A 24,969-nucleotide genomic window follows, 5' to 3' on the forward strand; every position below is an offset into this window, starting at 1 on the left:
CGTGGAAGTCAATCGTGAACATTTGTTAAGTACCTACGTATTTCATCAGAAAAATTGGTACCCGCCTGCGGGATTTGAACACCGGTGCATCGCTCAACACGAATATGCATCGAGGGTTTTATCCTTTAGGCCACGACGACTTCAAATGAATGATCATTTACTCTATTAAAGCGTGTTACAATATATGTATACATAAAATACTCGTACTCTCTTTTTGCACGAATTTCAGCACAACACTTGGCTACTTATAAACTTATTCATAACGAGTAAAATAAACTTGCATTGATCGACATAGCCATATCATCCACTCAGCCGGTGAAATTGCTAGATAGATTGATGATCCGTTTGTACTTGTTCGGTTATTATATACACACTATGCTAACTTATTTAATGCTATTAGCGCGATACAAGCATTAGTCAAATATTTAGTGTTCTTAGATACCAACGTGACAGACCCCTTAAATAAATGCTTAATAAACCAATTTAAGCCCATTATAATAAGATTGTCAAAGAGTGTTATTCATAATACAGATGAATAAGACCATGTGGACGGGTTGTAGATTTATAAAGCTCCGTAAATCATTAAAAATATAAACCCTAAACGTACTTCGAGTATACATTAATACCGTAACTCTGGATCCATCCCGATATTGAACATTGATGGTGGCGTCCATCGGCCTTTGTTTCGGATTGAAGGAAAACAAAGTACGAACTTGCGAAAGCAATAAGATTTAACTAAAGTAGTTTAAGTAAAGTAGTTAATAGAAAACTATACACACATACACATGTATGTATATCTTCTATAAAATTCAAGAGCAAGTAAGGTCTTAATCACTTATAATTTCTTCTACTATGCGAATTAAAAAAAGAGAAAACCACAAAAATTTATCTTTTCATCGAATTTACAATTCCACAATAATTTAATTTCTTTTATTAGTGTGGAAGGGAAGTGATGTGTAAGGGTAAGAAAATCGCAAAACTTAGAATTAATATCCTTTGACTCATTTTCTGCGAAAAAAGGTTCTTGTTTGCCAAAAGTAATCACAAAAGCTAAAATGTCTCTCAACTCGAAGCGATAAAAGGTTTTGTAGTTTGTTTTATTCGTTTTATAGGAATTTTTACTTACTGGCGTTCCCTAAACGTTCTTAAAGAAATTGTTAGCGATGTGAACATTTTTGTTTCGTAAATAATTCTTTATCATTTAGCATGTTTAAATGTGCTTAACGTTCTCGCATTCAATTCGAAAATATCTGCCTTCTGTTCATTTTCCTTTCAAGTGCATGATATTTGATAAAATAAAAAATCAAATCAAACCAATCAAAAAGGTCAACACAGAAAATCTTTTGAACTTTTCAAATAACGAATCAGTTTTGTTATTGTGAGAGGGTTTTTCAGATGCAGGCAGAGTCTTTTACTGTAAGCTGAGCCCACTGAGTTTCTCGCCGGATCTTCTCGGTGGGACGCGTTTCCGATCCGGTGGTAGATTCTGCGAAGCATTGCTCTTGCTAGGGTCAGTGTTAGCAACTCACCGGTTTGAGCCCCGTGAGCTCACCTACACACGTTAGGGTGAAGCTGAAATAGCCTCTCAAGGCTATCAGAATAGGTGGAAAAAAAAAAAAAAAACTGTAAGCATAGTAAACTTGTTGTTATCAATGTTTCAACGGTACGAAAAGTCGAAAATGTACTATTTTCTTTGCTTTTCGTGAGATGTAGAAATAATTAAAGCTATTTTGACGGTTTAATTTCGCGTTTTTTTTAACACAATATCGGCGAATAACACCTTAGTCGTCCGTCAGCACGAAAACGGGAAATTAAACCGTAAAGGTGAATTAGTTTTAATTATGCCTATAAATATTTAAATAGGAATAAATTATTTAAAATAAAATTTAAATCGTGTAACCGAAAACTGAGGTAATAATAGTCCAAATAACTGTTTTTTGTATTGCTCAAAAGATTTTAGTTTGCATTTCTGGTGGTAATTATGGTTGTGGGAAATAGCAAATATTTAGAACAGATAACGTCATAAGGTGAGATATACAAAAATTATAATTGCGTGAAAAAAAATCTTAAACATTTTCTTGCTCGGAATATCGTTTTTGGTCCACATGGTTTTAAATGGTTACCGGAATCTATAGAAGTTATAGAGATAGTTACGTCACCTACTTCGAGACATGACATCTAAGTTTTAATTGTTTAAGTGTGGCAACTTACAGACCGTCACCCATGACTGCTTTGCGACAAAAACCAGTAACTGGTAGAAAGTATTCCCTTACGGACACACAATCTGCCTCTATCCATCCACAATATCAACAGGTATCTCCAGCAGAAACTTTAGTTGCATAACAACAAAGCTTATTCAATTCTAATGAAAGAAGTTGTCGGACTCTTTGCAGCATTAGCTCGGAAATCCTGACGAATTCTATCGTCACGTCAACGGGAACGTCTTGATTGAAATAATCGTATACTGTATTTTAGTCACGCACGCAAAACGGTTCGGGGGGCACGATCGAGAGAATCGGTACCGCGACGCAAAACAATTTAAATTCGTTTTACGCGAATTAAGCTGAATGTAGAACAGACTGTGTAGGTGCTGAAACGAACAAGCCAATTTAAAACGTTTATTTATTTCGGAGAAGACGAAAATAATAGACAGACCTTTGCGTATTTTGCATTACTAACCAGCGTTAAGATCAGTGTGTTCAGTGCGAGTTTTTTAACGTTCTCGATAGCGTAAAAGTTAACTCATATTTGTAACTCATTTTTGCAGCGGCTTGGCTCTGCCCCTGGCATTACTGAAGTCCACGGGCGACGGTAACCACGCACCATCAGGTGGGCCGTATGCTCGTCGGCATAAAAGGGCAATAAAAAAAAATGGAATGGGATGGTTTGCGTACGTTTGCCGCTAGGGGCGCTGTTCCAACTGCATACAAAATTGGGTTAACTTTTACGCTATCGACAACATTAAGAAACTCGCACTAAGCACACTGGTCTATTCAGATACAAAGAGATTGAGGTAAAATGTGAAACGTTAAATCTTGTAAATATGGATTTTTTACTTAAATAATGAGGACTTAAAAATTCCATTGTAATGATACATAAATAAATCTTAAGCCACGAGGAATTAAGATAGATTCGAAGGTAAATTGAGCACAGACTAGATCTCGTGGCAATCGAAATACCTTAAGTTATCTATCTATCCTATGTTAAGGGCTTGTAAGCGTCGGAAATTGAAAGGTTGGAGAGGCGTTAAAATAATGCCCTTTAAGAACTCTATCTTACGGTATACTGCTGAATTTACTTTATGATGTGAACAGTTTTTAATTTCAGTGTCAAATCAGGTAAGTTTTATATATAATAGTAAAAATAAATACTGAAAATAATAATAAAATGTATTTTTTGTGTGGAGCGAATATTTATTATATAGGTAATACAAATTTTATAAATACGATAGTTTATGAGGCTGGATGGATGATTGAAGAGTGGGACAGTCGTTATACAATACAATTTATTGAGACTTCGACCTCATGTCTCAAAGTAGATGGCGGTATTCACCATAGAGAGAGAGAGAGAGAGAGAGAATACACTTTATTGCACACCAAAACACAATTTACATTCAAAAAACAATCAAAAAAAGCAGATTCATTTGTACAATAGGCGGTATTATCGCTAAAAGCGATCTCTTCCAGACAACCGTTTAATTTATAGAAATTCTGGAAAATATAAAAAATATAGCAGGTATGTTGCGGTGTATTATAGATAATACATTATTATAGAAAATATATACATACAATAAACAAAATATATAGCGTTTGCATATAATATGAAATATATACCAATTATATGCCAATATACATACATACATACAATATAATATAGTCTCCGATGACCACTTAATATCAGATGAACCGTGAACTCGGTCACCCAGCTACGCAATAAGTATGGTACGTTCAAGGAATTGGTGTTTTTCACACAATTCGCGGTAGTGACAGCGGAGCGTGACCGGGTTTCACTAGTATAAAAATACTTTTTCAAATGTCAAGTCGGATGAGCTTCTCGAGTGTTTTATGGACATTTTCACTCTAATTCAGAGACAGCAATGTCTTATTTTAAGCACGATTAGGGATTCAACCGTTCGGTCTAATTTTTGAAATTTACTTGTTGAGTTTTATAACAAAAAAAAAAAGTTATTTTCAAAAACTTTTAAGCTAACCTTTGTTAATATTTACAAAAAGAAATAGATCCTATTTATTTTATTAAGAAATAGATCCTATTTATTTTTGCGATTCGCTATTGGAATTAGAGCATTGCATAGTAATTACTAGGATTAACACAAAATTTTAGTAACTGTAATTTTTTTTTTTTTTTTTGCTTTCTTATTTTTTTGTTTTCGGGCGTACTGCCGAGCCTCATGCGAGGTTTCCGCGCCTAGGGGGCGTGCGAGGTACGTCGGTTTTGACGGTCAGCTGATGTTGAAAGCAGACCGCGAGCGTAAGGATGTGTTTGGGGCCTTGAGATATAACTTGAGATCTTAGTCAAGTATAGTTACAACAGCTGCCCCACTCCTCAAACCGAAAACCGAAACCGAAACGCATTACTGCTTCACGGCAGGAATAGGCAGATTGGTGGTGGTAACTACCCACGTGGACTCGCAACAGGTCCTACCACCAGTTAAGGTGTTGTTGTATTTTATTAACTCCTCTTTTTTTGTTATAAATGGAAATTAGATAAAGGAAACAATAGTTTATTTGAGTAACATACTATAGCAAATTGCTCTAATCATGATATCACGAAAGGTCGTCGGCTTCGACTGAGAGTTGTCATTTAATTTTTTGACTATCGTACTACAACTCAACAGTAGTTTAAAATCGTGCGCAACTATTATATTTAACGATACGTTTTTTTGATATCAATTACGAATTACAAAAGAGAAGATCTGCGATACGTCTCTTTGAAGAATCTCGTTACAAATGTCCTTTATGACAAACATGATGGGCTGATGAGCTCAACGCCCCTTGTGTCAAAATATACTGGGGTCTATAGACATTATCATTGCGAATGCCACCCCAGTATCAGAGGCGTCAGGTCGGGATTTCAAATTGTTCTTTATTTCGCGGCAGGATTTGTTAAGATAATAGCATCTATGCGTATTCGCAATAAGGCCTTGTACTGCATAGTTTTGCTATTGTACGGAAAGTGAACAATTAAAGACAACGGCATCGTGTAGCGTCCGGCAAGTAGGTTCCCTTCAGTTTGCCAGTTCAGTGACGTCATTACCTTTTCAGCCTGCGTATCTTTCGTGCTACCCTATCTATAGAATAATTATTTTTATTAAACTAGTCGCGCATGGTCTAACTACGATTGCCCTGTTTTATGAGAATCAGCGACTGATATACATATTTATATACGCTTAGATATTGTTACGCCGGTAAGAGTAACGCCACATATCTCAGAATCGAATATCAAAGGAACTAGTAACACCGAGAACGCTCGAGAAGTACAACGCCATCTATTTTCAGATAGCGGAAACGAAGCTACTCGACTTGTCCAGAATGTTCTCGATAAATCTAGGGATGTCGTATCGACTATAAAAGCGTTGCAGAGATGGCACGAAGTAAGTTAGTAATCGGAACTACACGAAGCGAAACAACGAACGAATCACCTGAAACGAAGCGGAAGAAGTGAATTAAGAATTTTAAAGTGTTCAGTGAGTCTTCTAAGTGTTAAATAGAGTTATAATCCGTACTTCGGTAGAATTTTTATCTATCCAGAACCCCAGCGCCTTTCAATAAATGTATAAATATAGATAATAAACACCCAGCCAAAGAGTAAACAAACTTGTTCATCACAAGAATGTTTGTCTGATGTGGGAATCAAAACCTTGGTGCTACAGTCAGTACTTATATTGCACCACCGAGTCAGTCAAGTCAGTCTTGAAATCAGTATTGTGGCTTATCGGCTTTCCAATTGAATACCGCTGCGTGCATTTTTACAAATAGGATGTAGTTAGTCATACAACAATGTAGATCAATCTCAATCGGGTACTTCTAGTTTAAATGGAGCAATTTATAGATAAGCGACACAGCAATTCCTATCTTCCGGGGCCAAGACCCTGTATATTGTATCTCCGGCACTTAGAATTACTACCGTGTGTGGTTTGTTTGTTCTTCCTTGTTTGTATAAGTTGCTGTAATAAAGAAGGTAGTTACGTGCCTGCATATACTTCTAGCATAATTTTTGTGTGCATTATTTAGAGATATAACTTTCGTTCCTTCCAATGTAGAATATTTATGCAACGCATTCGATGCTGCGTTCGCATTGCAGCTCTTGAATTTACAGGATTTCTTGAAGCAAAACCATGATCGTAAACAGCTTTTGTTATTTTGAGCACTAATTTGCTTATAACGGCAAGTCAAATTATTTTGAAGTTGTCGATAAAAAAGGTTAAAGGTAAATTACGAAATACTGTTTAAGCCTATCAAATACAAATTCAGACATTATTCCGGTAGCAACAACAAATCTGTCTGAATTCGATTTGAATTCATTAGCACCTAGTTTGATTTCATTTTAATTTTACTAAAGATTGATAAAAAATAACCCCGGAATTTATTTTTGTTAGTTTACACGAAAATAATATAACTAAACATCTAGAAAGAAGCCTTATGTTTATCCGGTGTCGTTGCCGAGTGTTGTGGCATCGATGCTCGGCGGCGACGAGTCGTGGAAGGCGATGCTCGACACTATCTCGCAGAAGGAGGCGGCGGGGAGCGTGAGAGACGCACAGGCCCGCCGCTGTCGAGCGAGGGCCAGGTAGGCGGATTTGCACGCGTTTTCCGCAAGAGCATATGGGTGATGGAAGGCCGGCTATCCCCAACCCACGCTTGTTCTGACTCAGTAGTATTCCGTAGGATAACTCACTCTAACCGGCGCCATCTAGGCGGGCTTCGGATAGCCTGCCGACTGAGAGGGCTGGTGGTCGTGGCGCCGACGACCACCGGTCCGGCGTCCCGAGGGGGAGGGTGATGGGAGAGATGTGCTCCGCACTAAGCGCTTCATTTTCTCCCCTTTGCCTTTTCATGAGCCCTGTCTCATGCGAGATTTGGACGTTGGTTGTTGAGCGACAGGAGGTTTTAGTCGGTTCGATTCAGACATACCCCGCCCGCCAACCCCAGTGGAGGGTGGGAGTCCGGCGATTTCCTCCTGACAAAAAAAAAGTTTATCCGATCACAGAAATATAAACAACAGCTATTTATAATAATAGTCTAACAAAAGTGAAAGTATTTCCTATTTCAAGTACAATTTTCCGACTAATTGTTATGAGTTCTTGAAACATGAATTTCTCGTAGAAAAAATTGTACGGCAACCTGTCAGACGGTTCACATTTCAAATTGTTCAAGAAAAGAATTCAAATTAAATATATTTGACCTTCAACAATGACGATATTGGATTTGTTAGAGTTAGAACGCAGATTAATCAGGCGATAAAGATCAAATGGTGTCCCAGATTACTATAGACAGCGTAGCGGTCTTGTGAGCCAGTTGAGCCACAGATTATCCACGAAGAGTATGCAACGCCTAAAGTGATTTTCCCTCCGTACTCAACTTAAAACATAAATTCTAAGTTGCTTTGTCTAACTAACTTTGTCATCGGTTACAATCTAAAGTTATGCCAGGAAACACGGTCTTGTATACGTAGAATATATGTATGTACGTGCTGTAGTTTTGTTAGTTGGACTAAATTTTATTTAGTACATTGATAATTGTATGAGTTTACGATCCAACTGTTGTTAAGTGATCCGTAGAGTCCATGAACATCATCAATGAGAGAAGCACAGTCAAGCCGCTGCTTACAGTAAAAATATTCCTTTCTGTTTCCTTTAAAGAAACAATCTGGATTCAAACACAATGTTGTTCCTCAATTGTTGTTGTGGCCTTGAGTTGTCGTCGTGGCCTAAAGGATAAGACGTCCGGTGCATTCGTATCAAGCGATCCACCGGTGTTCGAATACCGCAGGCGGGTTTTTTTTTTTGGTCAGGAGGAAATCGCCGGAATTCCGCCCTCCCCTGGGGACGGAGGGCGGGGCATGTCAGAGTAGAACTGACTAAAACCTCCTGTCGCTCAACAATCCGCGTCCGAACCTCGCATGAGACAGAACCCATGAAAAGGCAAAGGGGGAAAGTGAAGCGTTTAGTACGGAGCACATCTCTCCGGCACCACGACCACCAGCCCTCTCGGTCGGCAGGCTATCTGGAGCCCGCCTACATGGCACCGGTTAGAATGGGTTATCCTACGGAATACCCCGCTGGGTCAGAACCAGCGTGGGTCGAGGATAGCCGGCCTTCCATCACCCGGATGCTCTTGCATAAAACGCGTGCAGAGCAGCTTGCACGTCGTTTTCTTAGGCCCCCTTCGCCGGTCCCCAGACCGACATGTGAAGGGGACCCGAAACACTTAGAGGCCCAGGGCTTGGGCGAGATCCGCCTCCCTGGCCCCCGCTCGACGGCGGCGGGCCGCCGCCTCCTTCTGCGAGATGATGCACTCGCAGAAGTCGAGCATCGCCTTCCACGACTCGTCGTCGCCGAGCATCGATGCCACAATACTCGGCAACGAAAAGTCGTTTCCTATTTTTGCGACGAGGACACGGCGCCACTCCTCCCATGCGGAGCACGCAACAAGCGTGTGCTCTACCGTGTCAAAGTCGCAACCACAATGGTGGCACTCTGCCGTCGGCTCGGCTCTGATCCGGTGTAGGAACTCACCGAAGCAACCATGCCCAGTGAGCACCTGCGTGAGCCGGAAATTGAGGCGTCCTCTGTCACGATTCACCCAGTCCACAAGGACTGGGCGAATCGCCTCGACGGTCCTACGACCAGCCGAAGGATTGGCTAGCCGCCTGGACCATGATTCCAGCACAGGCCCGCAGGCGGGTATCAATTTTTCTAATGAAATAAGTACTTAACAAGTGTTCACGATTGACCTGCACGGTGAAGGAATAACATCGTGTAATAAAAATCAAACACAAAAAATTATAATTTGCGTAATTACTGGTGGTAGAACCGTGCCTATTTCTGCCGTGAAGCAGTAATGCGTTTCGGCTTGAAGGGCGGGGCAGCCCGTAACTATACCTTAGAACTTATATCTCAAGATGGGTGGCGCATTTGCGTTGTAAATGTCTATGGGCTTCAGTAACCACTTAACACCAGGTGGGCTGTGAGCTCGTCCACCCACCTAAGCAATCAGAAAAAAAAACATGGAAGTATTAAGTGAACGCGATAAATGATCTGTATAAATTTATAGTTGTTACTACAGTAGCACCGCCGATTCGGACGTCTTACCTACAAGGCCAAGGAAGTGTCGTGGCATTTCTGCTACTACCCACAGGAGGAATAAGGACTAGTGCTTGATCGTGACCGCGTGCTTAATGATAAACTCGAAATCGCATTGGTTAGAGTACAGACTCTAATTGAAAACAAAGTTAAAATCATCGATGCTATCTATCGTCAAGCAACGCAATACATGTTTCTACAAAACTCAGAATTGCTCTTCAAAACTTTGAATTTTCAATATTGAAATAATCGTAGACAATTTTATAGTTCCACAAACATTTTCTAAGTTACAAACTTCATTATTATCGCGGTAATTTTGGTTTATAACTTAGTAGACTCCAAGGTTCAGCGCGTCTGTCCATAGAGATAAAGTTAAACAAGATAGTTTTAATAATTCAAAGCCTTTATTTATACAATGCTGACTTTGGTACAATACTTATTTTTAGGAATAACTTATGCTGATGTTGAATTTGAACAAAATAAAATGAAAATATCATCAATGTACTCGAAGTTAACCAAATACGTGCTATTAAGGATAACTCAAGAAGTACTGGTCAGATCTTGATAAAATTTAATTGGACCACATGACATTTATTTATTTATTTAATTAGTCTACTTACAAATTAACAGTATAAACCAAAATATTTGTAAGGTATTAATAATTAGCTTAAGTAATTCCTGACAACAACAATAAATCGCTGCAAACCATCATGGAATATATCCATTTCCGGAGCATAAGCTAGCAAGCCATTGAGTAGCGAGACAGCACGATGCGTCGGGGAGTTAGCGGTGTGCTGCGTACGCGCGTGCGTAGTACTAAGAAGCTGCCGCTGGCGACGCACCCCTCCACACATACATCCGCGCATGTAGCCATCAGGCACATATAACGACACTGATTCCAGTGCAGTGGAGTTATCAATTTTGTTATGCAATAGCTGATAATAATGCACCATAAGAGTCATCTTCCGTCTGAACTCAAGAGTATCTAATCCGACCATACCAGTCACATAAAGACATGTACTAGCTTCTAAATATACAAGAATCGTTAAAATCAGTTTAATTATACATGAAAGTTCTGAGGTAATAAACATAAAAAATTGAGAACCTCTTTATTTAATTTAAGTTACTAAAAATTTAAAGTTGAAAATCGTCTGAATTTGCAAAATCAAGTCAGATTTAATTTTGATTAATGTTTCCTTCCGACTAACGCACTGGTTAAGCTTGGGCTCAACTATACAATGTTTGAATACGAAAAGATCGTCAAACTTTCATCAGTTTGTGGGATCTACTACAAAGCGTGGACATATTTCAGTGCAGATGGTCTACACGCCGGTTTTTACTGGTGGTAGGACCTTATGTGAGTTCTCACAGGTAGGTCCACCACCCCGCCTATTTCTGCCGTGAAACAGAAACGCGTTTCGGCTTGAAGGGCGCGGCAGCCGTTATAACTATATCTTAGAACTTATATCTCAAGGTGGGTGGCGCATTTGCGTTATAAATGTCTATGGGCTCCAGTAACCACTTAACACCAGGTGGGCTGTGAGCTCGTCCACCCATCTAAGCAAAAAAAAACCACATGTCTTGTTTGCCACGTCTCGAATAAAATATTCTATTTTAAAAAGATAAATGAAAATAAACAGTAACGAAGCGCAGGTGAATATAGAAATAAATGTGAGCTACTATCTATACTATAGATACTATAAACTATGTACGTGTATTTAACATTCATAGAAGTACAACGTATCAATGGAGCTAATAACTTTGTCAACACGACGCACGTGAATGCCAATTTGTCGCGCGTTTACCTTTCATGGAAAAATCCAATGAAACTGAAAGTATTTTCAAATTAGTGGTTCTGTACAGATATTAGTTTCGCATTTTTTAAATGGAAGAATTTTAAAACGATTTTTTTTAAATTAGAAGCAAATTGTAGAAGTATTTTTGGTTTTAATGAGATGAAACAATAAGCTAAAGATTCATATAGGGTTAATTGCATCGATCGATCTACGATCGATGGTTAATTGGTTATCGGTGTCTATGAAAATCAAAAGTGATGTGGGGTTCCCAAACATTTAATGAGAAATTAGAGATAAGGCTAAGAATAATATAGGAGGCAGTTATTATGTAAAGAAATAACTTTGTACCCCACTTAGAGAGTGTCAGATAGTTAAAGATATGTAGTTCATGTGGGGTACAAATTCTTTATGTAGGAGAAATGGAAAATGAACGCTTTCAATTAAGAAGAAATTTCAAGGTTTTATTAATCGCAATCCCAACACTGACTGACTACTCGTGTCCACAAATATATTGGTGGTATAATATGTATTAGGTATGATGTATGGTATAAATCACGGAATAGATAAATAAGGTTGGAATGGTAATGTAGGCGGGGCAAGCGTGCCACAGTTATGACCGTACAAACATAACTCGACCGATTCTTTCATTTACCGCATTTAGTGCGCTTCGGACTACTTTGGCGAACAGATCTCCGCTTTATAGTGCCGTGTTGTGCAATTATAACTTGTAAAACAAAAAATCAGGCCTCAAGTATAGAGCGAGGAGGTATATCTTTCGATCGGTAAGTCGAAATTACCATTTAATTACAATATTATTTGTCTAAAACATAAAAATATACTGAGCATTATGAAATTCCAAACATTAACAATATTATTATTATTTTTTTTTTTTTTTTTTTATTTTTTATTGCTTAGATGAGTGGACGAGCTCGCAGCCCAGCAGCAAGTTATAAATAGCATACATTGCGCGATGTGTACTCACCCAATGAACGCAATGAGCAAGTCAGCTTCCAATGTACTACATGCATTGCGTTCTCTACACTTCAATCTTTGAAATTTCGGCCTTTGCCCTGATTGGCCGTGCAGTTTGTCGATAGTGAGGTGACCATGTGGTGAAATAAAATCATCGACAGAATTCTCGACTATATTTACATTTGACATGGATAATTTTTGCATTATTTTATATTTAATTAATGATAACTAGTATATTCTTAGTGAGACGTATTTTGAGTAAAATAAATATGTATTAATATTATTGAATTATTATCATTGAATTAAAGTGAAGGTATAATATAAAGGGACATGTAGACCTCTAATTTACGGGTATTTACTATATTGTCTAAGACGTATTAAAATCTAAGTAAAATGCTATTTGACTTATGCAGTAAATAAAAAATTTTAGGTTTCCTAAAGAACCTAACGCCAGGGAACAATGGATTGACGTGACAGGTAGAGGAAACTGGAGACAAAGACGAGTACTATTTGCTCTAAACATTTTACTGAAAATGATTTTATCATAAAAAAAATCAGAATACACTTAGTTTTGAAAAATTCATTCGCAATTAATAGCAAGCGCCAACTGCTTAACAAATACGTTTTATTCCAGCGACAGTGACTATTTGTAATTAATAAAAGTAAAATAGTTTTTTTTTTCAATATTTATTTCATGTTTTCTCCATTCATTCATCAGATAATTTATCGATAAAGAATATCGATTTTATCAAGCACTAGCGTGTATGAACATTTTTATTGCCTTTTTGCGTGTGTGAGTGTGTATGCCTACGGGTGTTTTGTGCTAGTTTGCGAACGAATATCTGTCCTGAGATTTATGTGTGGGTGTTTTTGTGGTGTGCGAAATACTTGTAATCACAGTGTGTGTAGAAATTAAAATAGTGGGGATGAAGCGGCGACACTGGTTCTAATACAAAATTAGAGCAAAGGCCTTTCCAACCTTATTTATCTATTCCGTGGTATAAATGTATATGTTGGCACACGTTAGGGATGGCTGAGCGGTAGGTTCCGTCATCACTCGTATTTGGTTGAACTCAGTTTATAAAAAGTCAATAAAACCTTTTGAATAATAATTATTGAAACTCAACACACACAACTTTCACAATGACAGTGTAAACCGACAGTTTCGTTCCACATACCGACAGACCGACTGACTGACTGTCAGAGACTCACTGACTGAGACGGACGGAATGACTGTCTGACACGGAATGCCACGACTCTGTCCACGTACCGCCATTTTATACTGTGGCGTTACGGAGTCTACCCTTCATTTTGTGATATTTATCAAAACAACATTTCATCATTTAAAATAATAATCAAAACCACCGTTTTAATGTTACTAAAAGTCGTTATCCACGACAACTAAAAGTCGTTATCCACGACATATATATAATGGTAATATGGTATAAGTTTAAAATGTTAATTATGAATATATCTCTGGGACTAGTTCTGAATCTCTATATACACACCGCCATCGTAAGCACATAGAAACCCTCGGGAAATTATTGACAACTTTTATGAACGCTTCTAAGAAGCGTTCGAAAGTTTTCTTAATAATTAATCTGCAAGAAAGTTACTCGATTAATAGGATACTGACAATTGATTAGGATCGAATAATCTGAAATTTCAACGTGAAGTGTAAAATTATTCATTTTAGTCGAGAATTTTAGAATTAAAAATAAATGGTAAAAACTTTTTATTTTGGTAAGATCGCCTTTTGTCAATAGTTTTATTTTTTATTTATTTTTGGCAGTTTGATTCACCGCTTCATTTCTCGCGTTAGGTTGTGAAGAACATCATGAAAATATACGACTATGAACATTAAACAATAATAAAATATGTTAAAATTATTTGCTTTTTTTTTGAGATTGATATCTTAAATGTCTTTTTACTGTGGCTTTGTAAGAATAGTGGAAGAAAGGTTCGGATTCTCTATCAAAAGTTCGACCGGGGATGTGTGCGGTCTAACTATTTTCCAGTTTTTTTTTTTTATTCTGGAAACGAGCCATCTCAACGAGAATCAAATTGAAACAACAGCACGTTGATAAATTCAGTTATTTTGTTCCGCAATATTAATCCGTCATCGTGGAAGTGATTCGTAAATACGTGTCAGGTACGTATTTATTCAGGAAAAATGGCGACAGTTGGCTCAAAATATTGCCCCGGATGTACAAGTGCTGGCAAACTGCGAGCAATTTATCGACATTATTCAGGTGTGAATGACGTATCCGTTTAAAAATTAAAAACTTAGTCGTTCGTGTCTATGAAAATTGTAAAGTAATCAAACGGTTGGAAATAATATTAAAATAATAATAATAATATAAGATTAAACTGTAAAATTATTTTTAATTTACGAGATGCGAAAACCGAAGAAAATACTAACTAGATCGCGATAAGTTATTTTTACTACAGCCAGCTTGAAGTTTAGCTCACTCAAATGGAACTTTTAAGGCTATCTATACTAATCTATACTTAATATTTTAAAGAAGAAATATTTGTTTGTTTGTTTGTATTGAATAGGCTCCGATACTACTGAACCGATTTGAAAATTTCTTTCACTGTTTGGAAGTTACACTATTCCCGAGTGACATAGCCTATAATCTTTTTTGAAAAAAAAATAGAGATCCTTACTAAAACTCCAATAATGTAACCCAAGGTGTAAAAAAATTATCTAAATTATTCTTTACATTGCCTACCCTGCGAAAACTATTGATGATAAAATAAAATAATGTACTACGACTTTGTAGAACACATTATTATTAACAAAAAATGTCGCGACAGCATCTGTTTAACTATTATAGTTATGTTGCAATAAGTGTTCTTTTATTTAAAAAATAAAACAACGTCAAATATCATTGAAAATTTTTTGTTGACCCGAGCGGAGCCGGAGCGGGCCGCTAGTTGGAAAATAAAACGTCTCTTCCGTAATGCAATTGCATTACTAGCGGTCGCGAAAAGTGTGATGGCGGGCCACGATCGAACTGCGGGCCAACGTTCTGTAATTCATTTTATCTTGCCCTAAACGCACTTGTAACACAATTTATGTCTCGATAACACTTCGACAGTATTATTTGCATTATAAAGGAGCCACAGAGGGCGGTTTCAATTTACTCTCTTGATTACGCGTCAATTTTCGAAGGTGAATTGAAATATGACATTAGACTTAAGGTCACTTATTATAGTTTGTTACCGGATTCGAATTTACTTAAGGTTTAATAGAATTTAATTATGTTTATCTAATTTAATCATTCTAAAAAATATCATTATGATTGTTTTAAAATTTAAAAAAACGTTTCGAATTGTTTTTGTGCCACTGCCAAATTTTGTTTGTTCTTTTTTTATGATTGAAGGGTTACCGGTGGCCCTGAGGCCTTTCCAGTTTCACCAGGACAGGTGGGCGAGCAAAGGCTCAGCCAGGAGGGGTGGGATTTGCTAATAGAGCAGTTGCTTCGCGAATGAATCTACTACCGGATCGGGTTTTTTGTGTTTATTATTACTAATTCCTTAAAAAAGAGTCCAACCGTCAATCGAAGTCGAACCTCGGGTACAGCGGTCAGGGTCACTAACCACTAGACCAATGAAGCAATCAAAATCCTTATTTGAACTTGCAGGACTGGACTTGCAGGTTTTTAATTGTCTTTCTTAAGTATACTTTTCAATTAGACGTGACCCGCGGTTTCGCGCATTTTTATTTTGTATTTCAGAAATAAGGAGATACTCAGTAACTTCCTTATAATTTTTTGATATGATATTTTATGATAGTTGACTAAGAAAAAAATGTGAATATTCTATAGGAGTAAAGTTTTCCATCGAAGCTGTTGACTTTAAAACTAAAGTTTATTTTGCCGCCGAGTTTCATGGTCTTAGTATAAAATGCTCAGTCATGAAGAGTAACTTTTAAAACAAAATTTATGGAGTCTCAGAAGAAAGTCAACTGTATGTTATAACAGAATACTGTCAGTATCATCCTTATTATTCGTATGTAAATGTAATATTAATATTTGTAACCTTATTTTTATTTTTTTCCCTTTTTTTACTTTGAAATCAAGCATAACTTTTCTTAATGTGCTTAAACTTTACCCCTTTATGTTCGCCTGCTGACTTTAGGCACATTATGATATAATTTTCATATAATCGCATCAAGCAAACTTATTTATACGAAAACCGAACGAAGAGAAAACATGAAAAGTTTCGATAAATTTCATTCAAAATTTCTCAACAAGCAACTTTGTTTTGATCCTGCATTAAAATTAAAAACATTCTTACTTGTAACGAGAGTAATTATATTTACATAATCAGAAATTGTTCTGGTTTTTTTTTTGAAAATCCTATCCTATGTCAAGCTCTCCATCTTCTTCTTCTTCTTCTTCTTATCAGCCCATGGACGTCCACTGCTGGACATAGGCCTCCCCCAAGCCTCACCAAAAACACCGGTCCTGCGCTGCCTGCATCCAGTGGATATTTTATTTCAATCTCTAAGTTAATAGTCATACTCGATTGATGATTTATTCCCGATGCAATATGCTTTTCTTTTCACATTTGTTTACTTACGAGCGTTATCAGTTAATTACCAGAGCTTTGAACTTGTGTAATACGTTTCACGGTTGTCTGTATGTTTTCACATCACCTGCGTGTGATAAAGCGAGCCTGCCCTTTTACCAACCGGCTTCAGTCGAGATCGCTGCGTCACGCGAGACGCACCGCCGTGCGGCCCCCTTCGTTATACCAACGATTTTCCGCCTTACAAAATCCGCGACAGCGTGAAAACGGACTGTGCTTAGTGAACTTTAAAAATTCACATGAACTTAATACGGATCAGTAAGTATTGAGTAACGCTTTGAATATATTTGCGTATTGAATAAAAAATAATTATACGTTTGCATTTTCAGTATGAATGTAAGTTAAGTAAAAAATTTCTGCCAATGTGTTGAATAAAATTTGTCTCGTTATATTATTTTGTGTCAAAACTATTCATATAAATTATCTTTGTATGTATATGTATATGCATGTGAGCACTTTATTTGTTGATTTGTTATTTCTATTGACAATAAGTTTTTAACTCCGAGGTTTCACGATTCCAGAAAATATTTTTCACTTTTCACTGAACACTTTTCAAGTAACTCTAAGTTGAGATTTCTCTAATTCAGTTCTTTATGGAAACTATTGAAAGATGATTGTAACACATTAGTTATATTGAATATTTTTATTTAAATATTATTCTTTGTATTACTTTAAGTGGACGGTGCTTACGACCCACCCGGTTTTAAGTGGGTAGTGAAGCCCTTAGACATCACCCTGAGACCTGAGTGCATAGTAATATTTTTTTATAAAAGGTTGTCCCATCCTCTAATCGGAAAAAACAACTGCTTCGCGGCAGAAATAGGCAAGATATTCGTTCTTACCCAATTTGCTCTACCGCCGGTAATGGAATGAATATTTCTCTCTATGAATCAAAAAGCAAGTCTTTAGCAATTAGGTTAATTTTAAGATAAACAAGTATAACATTTTGCTTTGATTTTTATATCCATTCACTGGCATTACCGTAAAGTTCAAAATCGTGTCTAATTTTTCGATACCTCAGGCGGTATCGATATTATCAAACTAACTGATCTATAAAACATTTAAAAATAAGTGGCCTTAGTTATTAAAAAAATTGTGATTTGTGATCGAGAATTAAGAGTACTCTCACATATTTTTGAAAATGAACAATATAATACGTTTTGTAAGTCTTTTACATTTTACTCGTTGTTCACGCTTGGTTAAGTTATTTCATCACGCATATCTTGGCAAGCTAAAATATTAGTTTTTGTTCATTTTGTGACATATCCCTGAGCACATATCGTTTAGAATGAATAGCAATTTTCGCCGTAGACATTTTTTATTAAAATGGATATTTGGTGCTTATTTAGTTTCATGCACAGAAAAAAACGTCAGAGGTTTGTATCGTTAGGGCTGGTCAAATACTTTTTTTTTGTTCCAAAAAGATAGACTAGTTTAAATCTTTTTTGGCAGTAAGCGCAACTTCAAAATATCTTTAATTGTGTTGACCAGTGTTTTGTTCGAAGTAAATAAAACAATTTTGGCGTTTCTTATTTCATCCACCTCCGGCATGGTGGTTTCAGGGCCGTATTAATTTCCTATAATTAATTATTGGATGGGATTGACCTAATTCTTTCATTCGTTCTTCTAACCCCTATGTGTAGAATTCACAACGTTGACCAATATAACTAGACTGCTATCCCGAGGGAATACTAATGTTGTCACGGATCTAGTACTGAATTAAATTATTGTCGTAGGAAAAGAAAAGTTAAGGATCTCAGTAGATCGCAATGTCTTCATAAGAGTGTACTGTTTCAGTTTAAAATAAAAACGTATTTTCTGAGAGAAAAGTACAATTGAATTGGTTAATTGAAGACTAAAATATCCGGCAAATGATCACAGTAGCTCTCATGACAGGCCATTGATCTTTTCATAAAAATTTCCATTAGTTTTTCACAAGGGTGTAGTTCTATCTCCCCAACGAGTTCAGAATCTGTAAAAAAATAGATAGTTTCAAACGCGGTGCAGCCGATGACGCTTCTGTAGATATTACATTTCGTTCAGACACATGCTACCCAGTTGAGGCCACAAGTAGTCCGGCATCACTGCGGTAAGTAATTTCGCTAGGTTTGCGAGTGGTTCCGAGTTATTTTCTAGTATTAGTTGAGCTCGTTCTACTCCGCTGTTTATTCGCCGCACAACGTAGTCCCTTAAATTGAGTCCTATTTGCGTGTCTCTCTTGACCCTTTTTCACGAAACCAAATCGTGAACTGCATGGAAAATCTTATCATAGCTCATAGTAATAAATCAGTCAAAATAATGAAACTCATTCTAAATTAAATCAATATAAATGATTCGATTACACTTTGATGTTTGCTTACAAGAGTGGGGTTTCTCAAGAATGTGTCTACTCGACCAACTGACCGACTTATGCGAGCGCTAGTCCCATGTAATGAGCGATGGGTTACTTTCCAACAAGTGGACAATGCTCTGTCCATTACAGCATTACAAAATAAAAACTGTTGTAATCTGAATATTTTTTACACTTTAGTGTCATATTTCAATACTGTAGAATAAGAACCGTTTTAACTTTGAAATATCATTACAAAAATGGTTGACTATACAACATGTGCACAACGCTTTATATGGTTTAGGAAGAACCTTGTACAGCTGTCAGCTATTTGCTGGGTTACAAATAATAAAAGAAAAAATTGCCAATCCTTTTTCGATTCAACATTCTATTGTTAAATTTAACTGTATAAAAACATTTTTTGTACCACAGTGAATTAGTAGACACCATAGAAATGGCCGCCACACTCATTTTACATACTCCATTAAGTGTATTAGCTGTTGAAATACAAAGACGATAATCAAAGTGGAAATAACAGTTTCACTTATTCTCACATCATAAATCTCTAGATTTAGACTTTGCTACATTTTTGTGCGGCCACCGTGTAGGTAAATGGATCTAGTCTATCACGAAAACATATTATCCAGAATTATTTATATGATAAACAAGAATAATCTCAACCGACTTGCTAAAATTTATCGAAGTTTTCGCTGAAATTTTCATTAGCTTACGAACTGGCTGATTTTAAAATAATTGAGGAAAACATAACAATAAAATTGATTTAAGATACCCTCCTCTGCATTTATTGTTAATAATCTTTTTTTTATTGCTTAGATGGGTGGACGAGCTCACAGCCCATCTGGTGTTAAGTGGTTACTGGACATAGACATAGCCCATAGACATCTACAACGTAAATGCGCCACCCACCTTGAGATATAAGTTCTAAGATCTCAGTATAGTTACAACGGCTGCCCTACCCTTCAGACCGAAGCGCATTACTGCTTCACGGCACAAATAGGCAGGGCGATGATACCTACTCGCGCGGACTCACAAGAGGTCCTACCACCAGTAATCGCCAAGATATCCTAGTATATAGCTAGAACACAAGCTGCTATTTTAAAATACTTATTTGAAATAGGCTGGTATTGTGACTTACTGTGGTTTGTTCACACTGACCGTCCCAATACGTAGAATTCACGCGTTCCTCCTGTTTGAAGGTGGTTTCGAATACATAACGAGTCCGACTTCTGATCTTAAGGTAGGTATTCACAATCTGTTGCCCACAAAAATAGATAACCCTTAATAGTGGGTAGTCCCTTTGTTTGCTTATCTTCACAAATAAATAAATAAAATAAAACATGTCCCACGATTTTAAATGGAATGATATGAAATAAGTATTTATGTTTTTAATAATTTGCCGCTGGCTCCCGAGTTTATCATGGAATGCAATTTAGCGCTGTATATTTGATATCCCTATCACATTTAATGTGTAGAATGTTTGCGAAATTCTTTGAAAATAATGAGCATTCCGAAGTCTTCATTGGTTCAATTTTTTTTCTCGGTTAATTTGAAATCTTTTACAGACATTTCAACTCATTGCTAGTCTATTTCTAATTATAATTATTTATTTTGAAGGCCTAATTCATTCCGGGGTCTATAGACAATACAATGTGCTAGAGTCCTCTTTCGAATATTCTAGAGTCCTCTATGCTAGAGTCCTCTTTCGAATATTCGGTTGTAGCCTACGAATAAATTATTTATTCGTAGGTTGTAGCCGATAATAAAACGACTAAAAGAGTTGTCAGGTTTCCATTGAAAGCGCTCGAGCGCTACTAAAATTTATTAAAAACTGTAAAATAAATCAAATAATGGCTATTTCTACGTTCCTTCCTGTTACGATATATAAGTTTGTATTATTATTCTGTTAAGGCGAAGTTTTAGTATTTTAAAAGAAACTTTTTAATTTACACAATAAGAAATGATCTTTAGGTATAGCTTTATTTTCTTGGCAAACTCGCAGAGCCTCGGAAACATTGGCAACAGGCTGCTTTGTAAAAACAAGGTTCCTTTTCTTTCTTATTTCCTTTCCTCATTGGTCAAGTCGGGCAGTTGAGTACCGTTATTCAGTAGCAAAGACAAAGCCATTTTAATTTTATCGTAATTATTTGATTTGGTAATGTATTTTTATTAATTTAATCCATTTCTACAGGAGAGCAGTTAAGCTAAGGGCTTACTCTGAAGGTTCTATGTCTTCAGACGTGAGGTCAAAATGTTTACTGTATTTTAATGTGGGACATCCCATCCTTTACCAGGAAGTTAAAATGTTCGTGTGTTTTGAATTTTGGTTTGAATGGTTTTTCTGTGACTTTTTTGTCCTGTCGCGTTACGGCAATGTATTGTTGTTCATAAATCATAAAGATAAATGATGTATAAACAAATTCGATTATACACACGACATGTGGTGAGGATTACCCTCAGACACAGCCCACTGAGTTTCTCGCCGGATCTTCTCAGTGGGTCGCGTTTCCGATCCGGTGGTAGATTCTGCCAAGGACGGCTCTTGCTAGGGTTCGTATTAGCCACGTCGTCAGGTTTGAGCCCCGTGAGCTCACCTACTAGTTAAGGTTACGCTGAAATAGCCTCTCAAAGCTCTCAGCTTAGGTAAGAAAAAGAAAAAAAAGGTGAGGATCCTTATTTTATAAAACTGCATACGGTTAATTCAACTTGCCTTCATACGAGTATTAAGAGATTCTTGGAACGTCTATCGTATAACCGTAATACTATCATCGCACCAACTGGAAAAAGCGACGACCGTTTTTATATTCTGATTAATAACCGAAAAGACTATTTTCATTTTTTTTAGATTCCGTGGATTCCTTCGGATTATTTAAGATAGGACAAAGTGGTACTGTAGTGTTTCAAAGGCGAAGTTTTTGTTAATCATCAGAACCTTTTGTCATTGTCACAACTGATAACAGTAATGCGTTGATTTCTAGGCCGTAACTTGACGTTACTTAGTGGGTCCTCGATAACCACAACTAATTGTCTTGATAAGTCGAATTGTTCAGTAATGTGTTTACGTATTATTAGCTGACGAAGGTTAAGTCTTGTTAAAGTAGGTTTTTAAATTCTATGTTACAAAATACGCTATCTATACATTAATACGTGAAGCAAAAACTTTGTATCCCTTTTTACGAAAATTGCGCGGACGGAGGAGTATGAAATTTTTCACACTTAAAGAGAATATAGAGAAGAAGTGCAAAATGCTAATATTTTTTTTAAATAATGCATAAAAGATACATTAAATCAATAAAGGAAACATTACACACACTACAGACCATGTATTTGACGCACACACGCATGCATACTATTTATTGTCAAACTTTTGTTCTTGACGTCTGTTGTCAAATTAAGAATAGATTAAATATTGTTTATCTTTGTTAATATTTTTTATAGTGTAGTCTTGGCGAAATTTGTGATTATATTCCAATTAATTATAGTCAAATTTCGACTACTGCGGGACATCTAGTAACATTAAATATACTACTTGTCCGGTCGAGATCTAAATAATTGTCATCGATTAAATCGTCCATTATGATCTTTATATTTTCATTTAATCGATGGTAATAACTATTCAAGAATGTATTTTTCAACTAGTGATGTGCGGTATTTATATTTAACTCAAGATAATATGATGTAATTAAACATATCATATATAAGTTGATCAGACATTACCAAAGAACTGTAAGGTTAGGTCAGTTATTGCATTTCTAAATTTTACTAGCGTACGCCTTTTAAAGTTCTGGCTTGAGTAGCTTTGCTCGATAGTATAATTTTAGATCAGTTATTGAAAAAAATTTAAATTACGTTTTATAAGTTTCGATCTTGTGTGTGTCTAATGAATAAATTTCATATTATCATATATAGCTGGCAGATAAATTTAAGTGCTAATATAACGACTATGTTTAATTTGCTGATGCGGTGGTTGTGTTTGGACATCCTTCTCAGAAGATAAAGTGGTGGCTTATGTGTCAAAACAATCGTGCACAATTTTTTAAATTAATTTATGTAATTAATGTATAATTAAAAAATACGCGCACAAAACTACTGATTCAACTTTCTGTTAATTTCATAAGAATATATTTTTGAATTCTTACCTTTTGGAACTGAAGTATCGATATTACTGTATAATATTGTAAGGTATTTTTGGGCGTAAAACCAAAATTCATAGAACCTGCGTCGTAACTTATGATGAATGAACCAAAAGTTCTCACATATGTAAAGGCTATATAAGGAATGAAATCCCCAGAACTATATACCCCAAAGAAACTTGTCATCATTCACGTGTCGTCGTTCCGTCAAAAATAAGAGTATGGCTTTTTGTGGTAAGATTTAAATTAGTGGAACTGTTGGACGTATTTGAATCTAAGGCGTGTTGTGAGCCTTCATTGTTAATACTTGTACAGTGTAATGTTGAAGCCATCGACGTCATGTCTGAAGGATGTCATCTTCTATCTTCTATCTTCTGTATATATAAAAATGAATTGCTGTTCGTTAGTCTCGCTAAAACTCGAGAACGGCTGGACCGATTTTGCTAATTTTGGTCTTGAATTATTTGTGAAAGTCCAGAGAAGGTTTAAAAGGTTGATAAATATGAAAATGCTTGGAATTAAATAAAAATAACAATTTTGTTTTTCCTTTGATGTGTCCCCCGTCGGACCGATTCCTTCTGTTTGTTTTAAGTTTATTTTATACAAAAGTTTAGGTCTTTTATTTATCGATTGAGGCACTACGAAGTCTGCCGGGTCAGGTATTAAAAATAAAAAATAATGTCTTTAATTTAAATTATAAAACCACAGCTATTTTATGAAACGTTACGAATGCAGTATTAAGAACGAGTATAATATAGTGTTCTGAATTCACACCAATACGCTGGAAAGACAGAATATTCATTACTAGGCTGCACTAAAAGTATCGGGAATGGAATATTTCCACTGTTCCTGTCATATTAAAATATTTTTAATTGAAAACTCCTTGGTTTTAAAAATCGAATACTATTTATTTATTTAAAAAAAGATTCTCGGTCTTGTCACGAGGTTTTGTCAAACTTGTTTAGTCGTTGAGAAAATGGAATTGACTCGAGAAAATTCAAGAGCGATGATTTATTATGACTTTCGAAGTGGTTTAACACAAAAACAGTGTGTTGACCGGATGATTTCTGCATTTGGTGATGAAGCCCCATCCAAAACCACAATTTATCGCTGGTTTGCTGAGTTTCAACGTGGACGTGTCAAGCTCAGTGATGATCCCCGTCAAGGTCGTCCAAAAACTGCAGTCACCCAAGAAAACGTTGATGCTGTGCGTAAGCTGATTGAGGAAGATCGACATGTGACATACCGCGAAATTCAGGCAACTTTAGACATTGGCATGAGTCAAATACACATAATCTTGCATGAACAATTAGGTGTAAAAAAGTTGTTTTCCCGATGGATACCGCATTCGCTCTGTGAAGAGCAAAAAGCGGCTCGCGTTACTTGGTGCGTCAGAACTCTCGAAAGATTCCACGCAGGATCCTCAAATGCTGTATACAACATTGTATCAGATGACGAATCCTGGATATACGCGTACGAACCCGAAACAAAAAACCAGTCACCAGTTTGGGTGTTCGAAAATGAGTTAAAGCCAACAAAAATTGTTCGTTCACGGAGTGTTGCAAAAAAAATTGTGGCCACGTTTGTCTCCAAAACCGGCCATGTTACGACTATTCCTCTTGAGGGACAAAGAACGGTTAACTCAGAATGGTATGCTAGCATTTGTTTGCCACAGGTCGTTTCTGAACTCCGTAAAGAGAACTGCAACCGCCGCATCATCCTCCATCACGACAATGCGAGTTCTCACACCGCGCACAGAACAAAAGAGTTTTTAGAGCAAGAAAACATATAATTATTAGA

General features: G+C 36.5%; 1 protein-coding gene and 1 long non-coding RNA gene across 4 annotated transcripts in view; both read left to right on the forward strand.

The window, feature by feature from the left end:
* Positions 1-11,694: 11,694 nt before the first annotated feature.
* On the forward strand, positions 11,695-12,780 carry LOC149500843 (uncharacterized). Its single transcript, XR_016324657.1, has 2 exons — positions 11,695-11,900; positions 12,521-12,780. It is a non-coding gene; the product is annotated as an uncharacterized LOC149500843 (long non-coding RNA).
* A 4,009-nt stretch (positions 12,781-16,789) lies between these two features.
* The window catches only part of NGR-A8 (neuropeptide receptor A8), a 67,427-nt gene continuing 59,247 nt past the window's right edge, over positions 16,790-24,969 (forward strand). For all 3 annotated transcript variants that reach the window (XM_028175108.2, XM_089735284.1, XM_028175116.2), the window contains exon 1: positions 16,790-16,947. The gene's annotated coding sequence lies outside the window, so the exon portion shown is untranslated. The remainder of the gene's footprint in view (positions 16,948-24,969) is intronic.

This window comes from Bombyx mandarina, chromosome 19 (assembly GCF_030267445.1).
Source record: "Bombyx mandarina strain Sakado chromosome 19, ASM3026744v2".
NCBI lineage: Eukaryota > Metazoa > Arthropoda > Insecta > Lepidoptera > Bombycidae > Bombyx > Bombyx mandarina.